Source organism: Microtus ochrogaster, linkage group LG3 (genome assembly GCF_000317375.1).
Source record: "Microtus ochrogaster isolate Prairie Vole_2 linkage group LG3, MicOch1.0, whole genome shotgun sequence".
Classification (NCBI taxonomy): Eukaryota; Metazoa; Chordata; class Mammalia; order Rodentia; family Cricetidae; genus Microtus; species Microtus ochrogaster.
In genome coordinates, this window is record NC_022029.1 from 9,266,295 (window position 1) to 9,277,878 (window position 11,584).

At 40.2% G+C, this 11,584-nt stretch overlaps 1 pseudogene; it reads left to right on the top strand.

Moving 5' to 3' along the window:
• The first annotated feature begins 6,709 nt into the window (after nucleotides 1–6,709).
• Nucleotides 6,710–7,141, top strand: LOC101985354 (annotated as a pseudogene).
• Nucleotides 7,142–11,584: the final 4,443 nt, after the last annotated feature.

Genomic DNA, 11,584 nt, shown 5'->3' on the forward strand with positions numbered 1-11,584 from the left:
GTTGTTTCCAGGTTCTGGCTATGACAAGCAATGCTGCTACGAACAGTTGAGCACATGTCCTTGTGGCATGATTGAGCATCCTTTGTATATATAACCAAAAGCGGTATTACTGGGTCTTGAAAAAGGTTGTTTCCTAATTTTCTGAGAAATGGTCACACTGACATTTAGAGGGGCTATACCAGCTTGCATTCCCATTAGCAGTGCAGGAGTGTTTCCTTTTCCCCACTTGTTTACTTTTAAAGAGCCTCAATGCTGCTGGTGGCCTGGAGGTTACTGTGTGCCTGCACACAGGACACTCACACACCCACACCATACACTCTCACAATATACATCAGAATGAACTAATGATTTAGCTTAGGAATAACGTGATCAGTTTCTGACAAAAGTCAGTTTACAGACTATCTTTTGGTTTGCTCCTGACTCTGATTTAAATTCTTGACAAAACTGTAAATAAAATGGAGGCGCTGATGACACCTTCACTGGTTTACCATGAACCCCCATGCCGCATACCCTTCAGGTACTGGGCCTCTGAACAACACACGCACGCTGACACTGATGGCAATAATTTGTCCCTAAAGTTTATAAATTTCACACAAAACATGCCTGAATGTCTAGCTAGAGCGCTATGTGATGAGGGCAATGAGGTTCTGTGCTACCGGAGAGCCTGGGAACAGGAAAGGGGAGTGGACACGTGAGATTCATTGGAAGAGGGTGAGGACCACTCGAGATCTAACAGGGTCCTTAACTTCATTAAAATTCAACAGTGAATTTAAGCAAAAGACATATTTAAAAATCGATATGTCATATTTTTAAAAGACTCATTTTATTTGTTTTTACAGGTCCTTTTACTATTTTTATTGCTGTGTATATATGTGAGCCTTTATGAGTTTATGTTTAGTACAGCTGTGCAGGGGCCTGATGAGGCCACAGGCCCTGGAGGTCCCTTGGTGCTGGAGTCACAATTGAATGTGAGCTTCCTGATGTGGGTGCTGGCAAATGAATGAACCAAGGTCTTCTGGAGTGCAGGAAGTGCTCTAACTGCTAGGCCACCCCTCCAGCCCCAAGGTCTATTCTAAATTCTCCCCCCCTCTTCCTCTCTCTCGGTGTGTCTCTGTGTGTGTGTGCATGTGTGTGTATGTGTATCTGTGCATGTGTACCTGTGTATGTGTGTTTATGTCCCTATGCATGTAAGTGCAGGTGTTCATGGAAGTCAGAGTCCTCAGAGTTCCCTAGAGCTGGAGTTACAGGTGTTTGTGAGCCACTGGACGAAGGCGCTGGAAACTGAATTTGTGTTCTTTGTAAGAGCAGTCTGCGCTCTTAACTGCTGGACCGTCTATCTGCCCCACATAATGATATTTTTTGAAAGATTACTAAACTTCAAAAAATTATTTCTCATCACAGTGGAGATTCTATGTCTAATTATTCACAGTTATTCATAATTAAAATAGATTTCTAAGAAAATACTAATTTTTGTGATTTCTAGAAGAACAATATACACTAACTATGGGAGTCAATGAAGTGTGCTGTTTTGAGCTCATGGTTTACGGTTAAACTTTCAGGACCCTTTCCCCCTGTGTTGTCTTGTACCTACAAACGTTGTGAGAATCCTCCCTGGAAAGGCCGCTGGGAAGGTGCTCCAATCTTTTGATAAGGAAATCATACCTGAAAAACATAGAGCTGTAGCCACCCAGGGACTGCTTGAGCTGTCCAGACCCAAACTGTAGCCATCGTTCGGTTCTTTCCTTTTCTTCTGCTATTAGCCATAGGCATTAAGCATCTCACCGGTTGCTCTACTACTGAATTAACTTCTAACTGAAGAAGTCCTGTTAAGATTCCAGGCGGACTGGTGGTTTTGAGTGATCACAGTCTCGCCCATAGGGAGGAAAGGCAATGGGAGGTACTTGAAAAGATTGTGTACGAGTGTTAGGACAGCAGTTAGTCCTGCTTCAGTGCTCCTTTAAGGCAGGTTATTGGATGATTGGCATTACAAACATATAAATAAAAGATATGAATTGTTGGGTAATCAACAAAATGAAAAATACATCTCTGCCTGTCAAATGATAATAATGTGTGTAAATTAGATTCACTATGGGAATAATGTTTGAGTCTTCAGGCTGGTAGAGGCTTCTGAAAATAGCTAAATGTAATTTAGAATGAATAAAGCAATAACAATTACAACAACATACATATTTAACTTTTCCAAGCACTTTTGATGTCTCTTTTTTCAAATATTTATTTATTTATTATGCATACAATATTATGTCTGTGTGTACGTCTGCAGGCCAGAACAGGGCACCAGACCTCAGATGGTTGTGAGCCACCATGTGGTTGCCGGGAATTGAACTCAGGACCTCTGGAAGAGCAGACACTGCTCTTAACCACTGAGCCCCCTCTCTAGCCCCCACTTTTGATGTCTTGACCATATCAACTGTTACAACACAGGTTGGAAGTTAATCTACTACAGTGTATATTGGTCAATCAGGATGAAATGTAAACTCTAAGACAGTTGCAAACTGATATTGCTTTTAAAGTTCTGTATAGAAGCATTCAACTTATTACCAAAAGAGAATTTTTCTTTTGTGGAGAAGTCACCGATTTGCACAGCAATGGTAAAGAGCCCAAAACAACAACTGAGTGATATCCAGAAATGGGTGAGTGTTCAGGCTAGAGCAGAAGAAACTCACATGTATGGAAAAGGCACCTTCATCTTTGCTTGGATATAAAATATCTAAGAAAACCTAGAAGCCCAGGGATACGGAACAGTTTAATTGCAGCAAGACAGAGAAATAAAGTTACTCTTAGCCTAACTGCTCCTTGAAAGCAGATGTGTGGGGGAAAATGCATTCTGTTAATTGGGGAGAAAAAGAGAAAAAGTAAACAGTACAGAACAAATGATCAAACATATCTCTCCTCTCTGTGCTTAGAAATATGCAGAAGAGAAGGAAGTTTCTGAAAAGGCACTTAAAAATGTTGGTTAATCATCCATGAGGACCGGTAGTGTTTACTTAGAGAGGTAAGAAACAGACATAAGAGTCACTTGCTTAAAAATCTCACAGTGCCATTTCAATAATATTGAGACTAGACAAGGGAGTGATGGATACAGAGGAAATTGTCTAAATGCTTAGTACCATGCTAACACTTTTGTAGATTTTCTTCCAAATTTCCACAAATCTTCATATTAATTTTCTCATTGTAGAGAGGAGACAATGAATTTCCAGAGAGTTTGATAGACCGTTTAATATTATACATCAAATGTATCACTCAGCAAGGATTAACTACATCTAAACTTATTACTCGGTTATACTTAAAGATAGATCTTGTAACATTTCCTTAACTTGTGTTCTGAAATCATAGCTCATTCTTACTCTTCTAAGAAATTCGGGCTTGAAGAGGGCCCAGTGGGTAAGAGTGCTGGCTGTATGAGCACAAGGATGTGAGTCAGGATTCCCAGCATCCACATGGAAAGATGGTGTGATTGCAGGTCTGCAAGCCTGGTCCTGCAAGAGGCAGACAGAAGGATATTTGGTCAGTGTAGTCCAGGTCACTTTCAAAACAGTATAGATTTTAGATGTGACCTTCTCAGGGTTAAGGATGAGTCCCTATTGTTGAAGACAATGCACACTTAGGATGTGGGTCTCCGAGGTTTAGCACTGGATCTGGTATGAAAGCTTCTTTCTCGCTGTCTAGCTTCTATGGTTCCAGAAAATACTACAAAAGCTACGAAGGGAAAGAGCAATTAAATAGTCTTACTCAGCTGCAACACTTATGAACCAAGACAATTGCTGGCATGGTAAGATATGCATAAAGGTGCAACAACTGCAATTCACATGTTGGTGGCAACCAACAGCTGTCTACTTGGGCTTCAGGCCCACAACAGGATGGAAATTATGCCTAGTATTCAAAATAGAGCCAGCTCCCCAGGAGCTGGTGAGGACATTGTTCTTAGAAAAGAATCCACAACCATTTAGCTAGAGCAGCACAATTCCTTACTACATTCTAAATTTTATATTTAGACCCAGAGATAGTACCACCTCATCAAAGAAGTCTCTTTTTATAACAAGCAGAGACCATCACAGAAAACTTTAGTGAATAGATTAACAGATTGTGAGGAGCCTGGATCCAATAGAAACACTTACATCACAGGGAGCATCATTGAAGAGGAGATCCCAAGAGCCAGAATACCAGGAAGTTAGCTGTGAAGCATCATCTCCTAGAAGTGACTGCATAAATGAGACCAGGACAATGGCAATAGCAATGGACATGGTAACATGGAAGGAGTCCCACGCCTAACTAGACAAAAAGACTACAGCCAACTAATTACTGCCAGGAAAAGGAGAATTAGTTTATCCCAGAATGAGCATCCTTATTGGTTGTCTAATACAATGCTGTTTGTCTTGAAACCATATACACACAAAGAACAAAAACAGACTCAGCAGGTTGTATTAACTTGTGCATATACATATATGCACACATATAACTTATAATAATAAAGAAAAAGGAATATTAATCAGCCATTCAAAAATTAATTAACTGGTCAAAATATGGTATGCCATATGAAAACTAGATAAAGTCTTATGTTTTGTTTGTAGAGTTAAGACTTAGTATATTCCTAGGTAAGCTGTACCCAGGATTGACTTTGTTCTATATCTGAGTATCCAGTGATACAGGACCAAAGTATATGGGCTCTCAAGATAAAACTGAGGAGGCTTTCTCCCTCCAAGTGGATAGTAGCTTGGAAGGCTAGGATATTGGAGAACCAGTGGCCATGGAATACATCCCAATCCAGTGGCTTCCAGGTCTTTTGTGTCATGACCTGGAAGAACAAATTTCTTAGACAACCAGTAGGATTAGGTTTAGAAAAGATTTTATTATATAAATTCACTGATATGGGTTTATGAAGCAGCAGTACTCCTCCTGTTTACCGAAGTGTTATGGTAAAAATAAAATTCTGTGGTTCCCTGAGGGGCCCATGGGCCATGAGGGGCAGTGAGTCTCAGGCATGGAGCTTGGTGGGTTAGCTGGTCCTCCCCCAACCCCAGGAGCTGCAGAGGCAGATGAGAGACCGAAACAGATAGCCACGCCATGCAGAATGAGGTTGGATATTTGTTTAGTAGGTTATGGAAAGGAAAGGGAAAGGGGAGAAGGGGAAAGGGGGGAAGAGCAGAGAGACGCAGAGGAAGAGAGAAAGAGAAACAGAGGGGAGAAAGGGAGAAGGGAGAGAGGCAGAAGCTGCCTCTTCAGAAGAGAGAAGGAAAGGGAAGGAGCTCAGGCTGGAAGCAGAAGGAAGATCTACTTGCCTCAGTGGATGGGAAAGGGAGTGGGCAGGGCTTGATTCTTAAAGAGACAGGACAGACCATTACAGAAAGTAAGTCCCAAGAAATGGGTTATTGATGAAGTGTTGGGAGCAGTGAGACCCCACATCCTGAATTTCTTGTAATCCCCTGAGCCGAGTGCCTATAGCTGCTCTGAGCACAAGTCCTTCAGGAGTTCCTGATCTCAGGAGAGTGGTTTCTGGTGGGTTTGGCTGGGGCATGGCTATCTCTATATAATCTGCCCCTGAACACAATAACGGGGGCATTCTTGGGGAATTCAAGAATGACCCATGTCGCTGTCTCTCTGTGTGTGTCGGTGTATTTTAACCTCCAGCTCCCTTGCCCGAAGCTTGCAAACTAGGTGCCAGCGCACAGAGCACAGACATGGGGGTGTGGTATGCGGCACTGAAGGTTGTTGTCTATGGACTCAAAGTTTTTCTGGGTTGATACATGGAACATGAGCTGGTCAGTTCAGTAGTCCTACCTATGAGCCACCCATGTGCCTGTATTCTAAGTAGGACTATAGTTCCCATCACAGCCCCATGGATGGCTTCCAGGCAACTGAATAAAAGGAGAAGCTGAACAAGCAAAATGCTAACAAGAAATTAGACCAAGAAGGAAAGCTACTTAATACTTACAGGGGTTGAGGCCTCTTGTGAGGACATAACCAAGGGCATTCAGACTGTCACCAAGGACAAGAATCAAAGTACCTGTTTTTAAACTACCCAAACCATTCTCACCACCATAACATATACATAATTACCTTTGCATATATATGTTAGAGAGATTGCAGGTTTGTGGCAGAATGAATGCTTCCTTAGGTTTCAACACCTAATTTTTAAGGCAAAACAAAAAAAAATGCTTTGATTTATTAAGTCACATTGCTTGCAGTTGTTTTGATTTCTGCCATTAGCATCATTCATGGAAAAAAGGGATGAAGTGATAGCCTGTTGATCTCTTTGTTTTATTTTCTGATGGATTGCTGTATCTCTTTGATCCTTTTATTCTAGACTTAGAGTAAATGTGCCAATTAATGGGCAATAAATCAGCCCAAAAACAATCCTGTTATTCCCAGCCAGATAATGCAAAAAAGCAAAAGAGATCATCTCCATAATAATAAAGGTATTTTAGAAAAACAAAGAATCTTGCATGTAAAATTAGAATCCTTTGACTGAATTTACATGAAAAAGGTGGGATTGCATCAGAAAGCTTTAAGCACTTGAATTGTATTAAAAAAGAAAACCATCAAACCAGTTTAAGTACTTAAAGGAGCCATATTGGTGTAACCTTAAAAACACATTGTTAAAATTATAGCCTGAATTTATTGAAAGAACATCTATAATAGACAAGCCACTAAAGTAGAAATGATGTATCTATAAAAAGCAATGTCAGGAGAGTTGAGAGTTCAACTGCAAGCCTAAGAGATGCCGCCGAAGGGGAAAAGTGGTTCTGGAAAAGGGGGAAAGGAGGTGCCACTTCTGGAAGTGCTGACAAGTAGGCTCAGGGCCCTAAAGGTGGTGGCAGTGCAGTAAAGGTCAGACACATTTTCTGTGAAAAACATGGCAAAATCATGGAAGCCATGGAAAAATTAAAGTCTGGAATGAGATTCAATGAAGTGGCCACACAGTACAGTGAAGATAAAGCCAGGCAAGGGGGTGACCTGGGTTGGATGACCAGAGGGTCCATGGTAAGACCGTTTCAAGAAGCAGCATTTGCCTTGCCTGTAAGTGGGATGGATAAGCCTGTGTTTACAGACCCACCGGTTAAGAAAAAATTTGGATATCATATTATTATGGTTGAAGGAAGAAAATAAAAGCACATGAAAGACTGAAAAAAAAAAGCAATGTCAGTCATAGAGGAAGATGTACAGTTTAAAAAAAGTGGGGGATGGGTGGAATGTGATACAACCTGGAATATTGTGATTTTTTTTTTCAGATGGTACTATGGAGGAGTTATGTAAATCACTGTTGTGGGACTTTTTCTGGGGGGATCTGAACAAATGTCTGTTCGCACAAGATAGGACACCAGAGATAGGCCATAGAAGCAATTCCATGCAAATCTTTCTGAATGAGCCAGGCAGATTACTGGGAATTACTTATAGGATCACAGGAGAAATGTTACTCATAGGCACAGGTGATTCCAATCCCACGCCATCATAGGTCACAAAACCCGTGTCTCTGCAGCTATCTTCAGTTTTCAAGGAAGGGCAAATAGTAGGAGACTCTTCCTTGAAATTGTTGCAGGTTATGTAACCTTGGGGAGGGACTTTGTGAATCCTGTGACTTCTTAAGTCTTCTAAGATTTAGTTACTTTCTGGGCCTTGTATGTTTACTTACCTCTTGAACTTTATGAAGAGAATGTTTCAATTTGGAGGAAATCAGGCACACAACCGAGGTGTATTACAAAAGGCTTATGCAGGTTGTAGAATTTTGAGGACTAGCCGGGCGGTGGTGGCGCACGCCTTTAATCCCAGCACTCGGGAGGCAGAGGCAGGTGGATCTCTGTGAGTTTGAGACCAGCCTGGTCTACCAAGGGAGTTCCAGGACAGGCTCCAAAGCTACAGAGAAACCCTGTCTTGAAAAAAAAAAAGAATTTTGAGGACTACACAGACTTTGGCTGACTTGACTGGAGGTGGGAAACAGCTTGCAAACTTTAAGCATAAGTGTATGAAGTAAAAGGAGGAAACAGATATTGAAAGAGTGTAGTCACTTTTCTATCATAGTCGTTACAGACAGAACTGCTTTGAGTTTTATCTTGTCTATGTTGAAACCAAGGACTTGTAAGCTTATATTTTGCTTTGTTTCTATTTTTTCTGTTTTTTTTGAAAACTTTGTATATGTATGCAATGCATTTTGATAATATCCAATTTTCCATTTTTCTCCTCCAATGGCCCATCCCAGTTACCCTTGCCAAATTTTATGGTCTCCTCTTCTTTCTCCTCCCCTTCATTCCCACTGAATTCGATCAGTGCTGCCCATTTGTATCTAGGTATCCACTGAAGCACAGATAACCTATCAGTGTCCACACTTCCAAAGGAAAATGACTCATCTCCCCATACCAAGATTGTAATTTTTGATGTCTAGCTCTGTTGCTAGGAGTCAGTTGTTTCCCTTTTTCTACTGAGCTTCCATTTATGATGCTTAACTCTCCTCTGCATACTTGTCCACTCTGCTGCAAATTGAAGTTCTAGACAGTGTAATATGAAGATTGTTTTCTTAGGAGAGAGAAACTAAAGCAGGGCAGTGGTGGCACGTGTCTTTAATCACAGAGGCAGAGGCAGGGAGATCTCTGTGCATTCAAGGCCAGCCTGGTCTACAAGGCAAGTTCCACAAAAGCCAGGCTTGTAACACAGAGAAACCTTTTCTTGAAAAACCAAAGTAAATAAATAAATACATAAATAAAAATAAAAGAGAGCGAAGTATAATGTAGTATAAAAATATATTCAGTAAGACATCAGTGTAGTGTGCTATATACTTTAATTATATATCATCATTTTCTTAAAGATCAATGCAGAATTATTGCCTGTCTTTGTCTAATTGTATAAAGACTAAACCATTTAAATGGGCACATGTCCTTGTCCTCATGGTTCTATGGTAGGGCCTTGCAAGATGGAGGACTTTTCTGGTCTGTTGAGGAGTCCCAATCTGCTTCCAAGATGGCAATCTGAATTCTGTATTCTGATATGTCATGCTACTTAAGGTCAAAATTTTGATCCACTAGAAGATAGGCTTCATGGATATTTGTTAAGCCAATTTTCTCTTTTGCTCTTTCATATAAAAAGTCAGTTATGAATATTATTGCATGTATTTTTATTTTCTAATATAACATCTTGTCAGCAGCTTTGAAGGGTCTAAGATTCTATGCTACTTGCAAGCCAAGATGTTAGACACTTCTTTGGTAAATGTCATCTGAAGACGCAGACTGTTGGGTCAGAGAAAGGACAGTTTATTATTCACAGAGTATCAACAATATAACATAACAGAATAATTTTTGGGAGGCCAGGTTGAACTGATTAATATGGGGAGATTTTTCCAAAATTTATCAAAATCCTAGAAGAAAGGGTGCTTCCGTGGTATCTTTTGGTGCTCACTTTCTTCATAAGGCTCATTTGCTTGTGAGCATTTGGGAGGATGAATTTAAGAGCATGGAATTTCAGATTTTTGCAATTATTTTACTGGGTAAGTTTTCCTTACAATAGAAAGACCACATTCCTGTTGACTGTCTTTGTCCTTGATCCCATTAATATGTAAATGCTTAGCTATAGCTTATTTTGCTTTCATAAGATGTTAATCTGAAGATTTCATTTTATTCACTAAGAGGAAGAAATACCTGTGCAGGAAAGAGAGCGAAGTAACATGAAAACTTGTGATATGGGCAAGGTATGGGATGTAAACAAGGTGCAAAGGCAGAATTACTAACCTGTGAGATGAGCAGCAAGAAAGACAGAGCTAATGGGATGAACATTAGATCTGGAGCAGATGGGCTAGTATACATAGAGGGCAACAGGTCAAGATGGGCACAGATTTATAGCTGATAAAGGGCCCGAGGACCAGTTGAGCACATGTAGTTGAATAAAGAACTCATCTAGTCTTTCTTCTGGCTTCTTGGTATGAATTTCCTGAGTGTCAGGAATACCTTTGTTATAGTAATATGGTGGTTAACACCCTGGCAGTTTTATAATTTTAAGAGAGCATTACTCACAAGAACTCAAGGGAGAGCAGAGGGTTGGGGATTAATCTTTCCTAGCCACCAGTCACTAGATCAACCTTGCCTATGTAAGTTAATACTTTTTGTCACCTTTCTTTCTTTTCCTCTCTCTCTCTCTCTCTCTCTCTCTCCTTCTTTCTTTCTTTCTTTCTTTCTTTCTTTCTTTCTTTCTTTCTTTCTTTCTTTCTTTTCCTCTCTTCCTTACTCCCTTCTTCCTTTCTTCTTCCTTCTTTTTTCCTCCTTCTTCATTCCCTTCCTTTCTTCCTTTCTTCCATTTTTTTGAGTGCGTGCATGTGTGTGTGTGTCTGCATGATGGGTGTGGGTGTATATGCCATGGTGTTCATGAGGAGATCAAGGGGATACAAATAGGAAAAGAAGAAATTAAAATTGCCTTCTGGTAAACTTCTCAGTGTTTTAACTTCCTTTCTAAGAAGGGCATTACACTGACTCCATGACAGATAGCACAAAGCTGAATTACCTGCTCTAAGTCTCTTAATTTGTGTGCTATGCCTATGTGTATCTCTTGTCATGAAGACTGTAATAGGTCTAGCACTTTCCTGCCTTTGGGATTTGTTCTAGTATATACAGAACTTGAAGAAGAAATGGACTCATCCTGGATGAGTAGTCGACTGTGTGGGTGGCCTGGGTACCCCTCGTTCTAATATTTGATACTGGTTGCCAAGAAGAGCAACTTTGTGCCTCATTAGTCCCCAAACTGATGGTATTTAATGGTAACTTGATGCCATAACTGAATGGTAGCAAACCAACTAGCATTAGACCCTTGAGACAGAAACAGGGTAATATCCCACGGATAAATAAGTAACTTAGATAGTATAAAAAGGGAAAACAGTTCCAACTGCCTTTGTTGGGAAGACATAAGATGCAGGAACTGGTATAAACACAGCAAATAAAGAAAAGATAAATCTAAACACTTAAAAAAAATAGCTTTCTCTTATAGATTAGAAAACAAAACCCAGCTGGGTATGTCAGTGCCTGCCTGTAATCTCAGCTCTTGCTATAGAAGCAGAAAAGTCACAAGTTTAAGGTCATTCTAGGTCACAAGATGAGTTCAAAGCAAACCTGGGATACACTGAGATGATGTTACAAAAAGGAAACAAAACAAAACTAAAATAAACACACCAAAAGTTAGTGGATCTCTTCTTTCCTTCATAATTATTACAATATGTCAATTTAGAAACAGAGTGTGGTCTTGCTTTAAAAATGACCATTTCATTTCTTTCTCTCAATAATGCCTAGTGCAATGTTCCAGTAGTGTGTACCTTTAATTACAAAGCTAATACTAAGGATGGATTTTAAGTATAATGACAACACTCCATGATTTACATAATTCCCCCAGGCATTTTGGCACTAATGGAGAAAGGAATGCTGGGAGCAACTTCAATCACTGGAGGGATTGCACCGCTCTTTGCACCTCGAGCTATAGAAAGCGGTATCTCCCCAGCTAATTGAAATAAAATAATACCGAAATTGCTAGAGGTGAAATGTCCAAATTGCACATTTAGCTGCTGAAATCATATCAGCAGTGTTTGAGTCTTCTTTCAAAT